Genomic DNA, 7,294 nt, shown 5'->3' with positions numbered 1-7,294 from the left:
CAGTCCTTGCTAAAACACTTTCAGCTTGTGATCTAGAATTACGGTCGACACTTTCTACAATTCTACTAATATCTGGTTCACAATACTAAGTGGGGTGTGTCTTTTTTTTTTTTTTTTTTGAAAGGAAGTGGGGTGTGTCTTTAACTCTATAATTTATGAAAAGTATAAGGTAGATTCATCTAATGCATATTCCATTTAGAGTTGTCATTTGGTTTGGTAATTATCGATCACCGACTGAATATCAATTGATATTTTAAGTTTGGTAAAAGACTTTTTGGTAATCGAAACCGATAAAACCGAAATCGAATATCACCGAAAAAATTAGTTTGGTTTTGGTAAATACCGACTCTTAATTAGCTATATATACTTTAATTTTCAATACACATACATGTATATATATTAAGAAATACAAACATAATTATTTTTATAATAGTATTAGTATTATTACTAATAATACTAATACTAGATTAATAGTACATGTATTTTAAGTAACCTAGTAAAAGATCATTAATAACTAGTTTTATTGATAATGACTAAACTTGATGTCATATATACTTAATAGAGCTATATAATCAGAAAAGCATATGAATACATGGTTTTCGACAACTTATCAAATTAAAAAATCTAGTAATATTCATTCTAATTTATATTACAAAGAAATACTTGTCTAAAAGTTGGTACTGTAAATTGAAATACCGAATTTGGTAGATATGATTAAATACCGAAAATTTTTTAGTTGGTAATTGGTAGCTCCATTTTGAAACTAAAAGCTTTGATTTTAAAGTTAGTAAGGCTTATAATAGATTCAAACCGACCAAATGACAGCCTTAATTATCCATGTAGCCTATATATCTTTTGGCTTAATTGTATCAATCCTTCGATCGGTTACTGTTTTCTTCTATTGTTGCCTATTATCCTATACACCATTATACATATATTCCATTTGCAAGCTTAAAGGGTTACTCATGAGAGATATTAATTTATATTGTACGTAGGTAAATCAACTGTAGTCTAAGCTAAGGCTTACTCGGTCTTTGATAGCTGAGAGGGATACTGAAATCCAGTAAGTTCGAATGAACAACAAGCAGGCCTCTTTAAAATGATTAGATACTTTTTAATTAATGTTTTCTCGAGACCCTGAAATTTCTGCTTATTGATCCCATATTTTTATCCCTTTAACTGGAGTATACTAATACTTGAACAGTACGTGGAGGAGAATGAAAGATTGAGAGCTACATTAGGAGAATGGAGTACCTGAGCAGAAAATATATTGGTATCGATCTGTACTATACTTTAAGTGGATGACTATCAAAGTTGTCAATATCTACAATGTTCGCTAACTTAAATTTTGTAATTCGAGATATTAAAGCTTGAACAAGCATTAGAAGCTGAGCGGATGTCCAATCTTGAACTACAGAAGAATATCCCAACTCTCAGAAACCAATTATAAACGTCAGCTGAACCAACCAAGTAGCTTGGAGCTTGATCACTTTTTGTAATCTTGTATCTGTTTACTTATGTAATAACATTTAGGAAGGAAAATGGATATGAGGAACGAAACATGCACATAACATTTGTGAAGAATCTTAAAAAAGAACTCGGACTTCTTTTTCAAGTAAGAAACCCTTTGCACCCAAGAGTTTTTAGTTTCCTTTTTAATACTACAGTGTAACAATGAGTAGGAAAGAATAAGAGGTCGCTCGTGTTAGGGTTATTGAAGAAGAATGTCATGGTCAACAGAAAAGTCAACATCTGTCTCAAACTGAAAAACGTGTCAGTGCATAAGAGAAGGAGGAATCATCAGCTGTTTCACAGTTGGTTACTCATTAAGAAATCAAAGGAAAATTCAGTTAAAGAAGAATAATCTGGAACCTGTAGGTAGAAGACACGTGTCAGTCATATGGAAATGAAGAATGATGTTTGTCACAGCTAGCTTTCGATTAGCAGAGTTACCCTTGGTATAAATAGACTGGGCCTAATCATGTATCAGTGTACTTTCTTCTTCTTCTTCTTATTTTTATTTTTATTTTTGTGAGAATCATGTATCAGTGTACGTTAAGCATCTTAGCCTTGTAAAATAATTAATAACCAAAGAAGATATCAACATATATAATTAGATTCTTCTTCTTCATGCTTTCGTTGTATGGTTCAGTTCTTGGCTCTTCTTCTATTTTCATCCTCATCATCAAAATCGTAGCAGCTCGAGCATATATATAGTTGATAAACCAGAATATCATTTATACAGAAAGAATTTACTCACATATATGGAGGGTGATAGGATCATACTTCAGAAACATGCATGATAAGGCTGTTTAATTTGGAGAATCGCGAACCATAACATATCTATGAATGCATGTATATGATGACTGTTTCAAATCTTATAAAGAACCCTAGCTAGTACTACATTGTGGGAGAACTTAATTGCCACGCTCTTGAGAAATCCAGCAGGGAATCTTGTGCTATAAGGATCATTGCAACAGTGTCGATTGATCGAGAAAGGAACATGTAATTGTTACTAGCTAGAATATATACTTAGTTACTCAGATATGTGTGTGTATGTAAATTGTTTAAACAAAATTGCTGTGTGGCAGTAGCAGAACTTATGGTCCAAATTTTTGCACTCTCGTCTTCTCTATATGATGAAAAGATAGCCCAGGTCTATCTTAAGGTTTGCACAAGAGCGGAGGCCTAATAGCAGCACTTGATAGTCGTTTTTTTTTTTTTTTTGCAATGAGTGATAGCAGAGGAGCAACCTCTCTAACACTCCATTTTATTAAGTCAAAAAAATGCGAATGACAATGGAGGGGGACCTAACCAAAACCTCCATAATAAATAAGCAAAACAAATAAGTCAACAAAATCTAAACTGTGGAAGACCCAAAACATCACACTCATAGAACGACAAGAGAAATATTGAAGGAGGCATATCCCACCATACTTGCTCCGACAAAGATGTTCCATGATTAGCTAGAGCATCTGCTACCTTATTCCCTTCTCTAAATATATGTGAAGATTTGAAGTTCATTTGTGAGATCCTATATAAGCAATTTAACCAACGTACTCGAAGTTGCCAAGGCACAAGAGAAGGAGAGCGAATATAATCCAATACTTGATAGTCGTAGTGTAACCTTTGGTATAATATTTGAAGATCGAGATTGATTAATCGATGCTTATTAATTTAAAGGTAAAGGCAATAGAAAATACTAGAAAGTATGCCCGCGCTTTGCCGCGGTTTTGGAGCTAACACAACATTATTTAAGGACTAAATTCAAAAGCATAGAAAATATAGTTGACATAATCATTGTATTAACAAAAGATTTAGCCTGTTTTACAACATTAAGTAGATCATGTTCTAGTAACATCACCACCAGCACAGATTACCTCCCCTCCTGCCTGCCATGCTTCTCAGATGACCTCCACCCCTGCTTCCCTTGCTGTGCATTTGAGCTCCATTCTTGCCCTCCTTGCTGTGCATTTGAGCTCCACCTTTCCTCGCTCTCCTCAACCATTCCATTTTCACCCTACCCAATAACAAAGTTTTTCGTATTCTCAACTATCTCAACCAATGTCTCACTAACAGCTCTCGGTATCACACCTCAAGTCCTGCCGATTGTTCCCGGCACCCAGGTACCGCCCTCTTGCGCTCCCTCTCTAACTGTGCGGTTTCTGGTTGGTTTTTTCAGTTGGTCTGCCACTCTGCATATGCTGAGATTCCCTCTGAACTGGTTTCGTCCATGTCTCCTCTTGCTCCCAGCATTTGGATTATCCTCCTTGATAAGTAGTCTCAGAACCCTGGTTCACATCAAGCAATAAACTAATTAGTTTTATACTAATTAATCATCAGTAAATAAGTAATTGGTGGCCTTTGAAGATAACCTTTTTTTTTTTTTTTTTTTGAAAAGAGAAGATAACCATTTTATTCAATATATTTGAGAATTTTACTCCTCTCCATCTCTTTCAGAAAGTTTAACTGCAGAATGAATAACAGTAAGCATATTATAGGCGACATGACATATCTACCTTGGGCCTATTTGCTTCAGCTGCTTTCTTGGCCTCATATTCTCTCATCGCCTCTACCTTCTTCCGAGCAGTGAACTCCTCAGCTTTCTCACCAGTCACCACAACAGAGCATATTTAGCAGCACTCAAAAGGCATGGACACAATATCCACAGCCTCATGACCAGCATACCCTGCTGCTCCAGCAACTAATCTTGCAGCTGCTTTGGTTCCCTCCACTGGTGCCTCAGTTCCGTCGTGCGCTACAGTCCAACCTGCCACAGCGGCCTTGTCTTTCAAATCCACCGCAACATGACCAACATAATGCAGAGTGGTCTTACCTGCAAATACGGCCATGTCTTTAGTTTTCTCTGCTAATGGCACCATGGACTCCACCGTTTTCTTCCCTACACTTGATAGAATATCTTTTGCTGCATAGTACAGAAAAAATGAATGAAGACGTTGACAAACCTGAAAGAAAAGAAACAATTGAAACCAATTCATACTATAATTGTCCTATCCAAATTCGCATAGAAAATGATATGTTTGTTAAATTGCAGGCATATAAACAATCTCGCATTTATTTTGTTACTTATTACACTAATAAAAATGAATTTTATATCACTCTTTCATATGATGTTTTCACAATCTCAATAGATGTTCCTCTCATTTATTGCCAGTATGATACCCTCAAACTATTTGGGAATTTAAAGCCTGAGTGATGCAGCTTTTACTTGCCCAAAAGTCCAAAACGTAATATAAAATGTCAATAAACTCTTTAGGTGCAAAGAAAACACAACAGAAAATAAAAATTGCATTTCAGATTAACTGAACACATTCTGCATACAGAACATTTAAAATCTTTTTACATCATGCTAACGCCAAAGTATAATCAAAACATTTAACTGCTAAGGCTCCAAAACTTTTAGTTAGTATCCCAAGCGAGTGATCACTCAAGCATAAATATATTCCTTGCAAGCCACCATGCAGCAAACTCTACAAACCAATGATTGAGCGAAGCGAAGAAAAGTAGGTTATAAAAGTTGCACCAAGTTTACTAAATACCATTTAAATTAGAAAGGCAAGTTTTGTATGGTGTCAAGTACTTTCACTAATGCATAATGCAGCTATATGCAGTCTATGCATCTGTACCATTAAGAAGGATCAAAATTAAAGAAATAAATGGAAGGGGTATATACCAGAACCATCATTGTTTTAGTATAGTTCATGCACACACATTCTAATCTGCCACTATTTTTGATTATGTGTAGGATCTCTAACTATATCTAGAGTTATGCTTGAAATGTTACCATAGTAAACTACTCTATGCATTCATATCATATCTAGTTGTTTGTGATATACGGCCGACTAATAATATGAATAATAAAGCAGCAGATTTACATCAATTATAAGAGACCGACCCTTCAGTCCAAACTTCAGACGGTTCTTCTTGGCCTCATAAACAATATCCCTTGATTTAGTTCCAGCAGGCACTGAAATGATTATATTGACCTCCTACAGACTCTGGGTCCATGAGTATTTCTCCATATCAAGCCCATTCCCTTTGTTTGGAACTGCACATAAATAATCAGTGTTATAAAGTCAAGAATATATAACTATACTCTATGTACCTGGGGCAGCAAACACAATTAGCATTTGTATGAGAAACAGAATAAAATGCCAACAAATATATTGTGCTTCATCATTCCAATACCACAACAGTCACATTAATTTCTCCCCCCAAGCATATGGTTCAAAATCACCAATTTCTTACAAACCCCCAAATATGCCACCGAACAACAATTTCAAAATCTTCAACACAAATCACCCTAACACTTTGAATTTTGAACATATCGGTCTCTACATCCTAACACATTTCCTAAAATCCAAACATATGAAACAATCACATTGCAAAACCACAACTCATCTGCTAAAAGATTCCAAGTTCAAAACTTTCCACACTATATAAACACATTGTTCTTTACCAAAATTTCCAACCAATTCTAGAGTTCATACATTTCATCCCATTATCTTCCACACTATACAAACACATTGTTCTTCAGTAAAATTCCAAATGAACATTTCAATTTACACACCTCATTCCTAATTCCCCAGCAATCAATCAAAATCACAACATCATACCATATAACTAAACACAACAAAAAGTTTATATCTTTGAAATCAAAAAGCTCATGATCCATACCTCTCTTTCCACTCTTCTCCTCCTCCTTGTCCTTCTTCTCCTCCACCACCTTGGCCTCCTCCTTGGCCTTGACCTCCGCCTCCTTCTTCTTCTTCTCCTCCTCCACCGCCCACCTCTTCTTCCTCTCCTTCTCCCTCACCGCCTTGAATATCGCCACCAGATCCCTCTCCGCCGTCAGCCATCATATTCCTTAACTGGTCGATCCAATCACTAATCCGGGGGAAAAAAATCACCAGTAAATACTGAATTTATCAAAGAAAAACCATAATAATTGACATATAAACAATGATCAAAGATCCTAAATCAATCATATATGAAGATTTGTACTAATTTTGAAGAAATTTGTTGATAAAGTTCAAGCCCATACCTCTCAAGAAATCTGATCCCTGAGCTTATCCATGCAAGGAAGATCCGAGCTTGAGCACGAAGCACCAGACCTTTCACCCTTCTTCTCATCTTCTCCTGTTTTCTTTTCTACATTCACAACAACAATTTCAGGTCTATCTTCTCGTTCTCACTCTGCCCATCAAAATACTCAAATTTCAGTACAAAAGAACAATGAAAGGAAGAATTGAGCATTTAAATTTCAAAACAGGGAAGAAATCAAAAAACCCAAAATGGTCTGTACCTTCTTCATTATCAAGGTCAAGAACAGCCACTGGGATTGAAACCGAGCTCTTTCACTGAACTCTCCGCTTTCTGAACACCCACAAAATCCTGAATCAAACAAAAAAAAGAATATAATTTCAATGTTTCCAATTAGACCACTTCAACAATTAATACCTTCTTGATGAATTGATGGGTGGAGCGTTGGACCTAAAAACAGATCGACTCTTCATCCCAACAGCCATGGCCGCCGTCGATTTGAATCTGGGACGGAACATGCAGCTGTTCCCACTTGGGCACCGATACTCTCTCTCTCTCTACCTCAAGCATCGATTTCAATTCCCCTCATTCTCTCTCTCTCTCTCTACCTCTGGAGCGAAGAAGAAAGACACCGACGTTTTGAGACGCTAGACAGGAGCACTTCCTTTGCCATCTCTCTCTCTCTCTCTTTCTCCACCCCTGTGTGGAGCGAAGAAGCAAAGACACGATA

The 7,294-nt window shown here is 36.2% G+C and overlaps 1 long non-coding RNA gene across 8 annotated transcripts; it reads right to left on the bottom strand.

Annotated features, from left to right (window-relative positions):
- Window positions 1–3,283: 3,283 nt before the first annotated feature.
- LOC133714104 (uncharacterized) lies at window positions 3,284–7,294 on the bottom strand. 8 transcript variants are annotated; one of them, XR_009848464.1, is made up of 8 exons: window positions 7,015–7,293; window positions 6,827–6,915; window positions 6,566–6,717; window positions 6,199–6,408; window positions 5,397–5,569; window positions 4,337–4,426; window positions 4,020–4,270; window positions 3,284–3,791 (listed from the first exon to the last, which is right to left on the bottom strand). It is a non-coding gene; the product is annotated as an uncharacterized LOC133714104 (long non-coding RNA). The 8 variants fall into 8 exon arrangements; XR_009848450.1 differs by having other exon boundaries at window positions 5,417–5,569; window positions 7,015–7,292; XR_009848461.1 differs by having other exon boundaries at window positions 4,020–4,466; window positions 7,015–7,294.

Source organism: Rosa rugosa, chromosome 1 (assembly GCF_958449725.1).
Source record: "Rosa rugosa chromosome 1, drRosRugo1.1, whole genome shotgun sequence".
Classification (NCBI taxonomy): domain Eukaryota; kingdom Viridiplantae; phylum Streptophyta; class Magnoliopsida; order Rosales; family Rosaceae; genus Rosa; species Rosa rugosa.
Note: the sequence above shows the minus strand (reverse complement) of the source record. Positions and strands in the feature narration are given on the sequence as shown.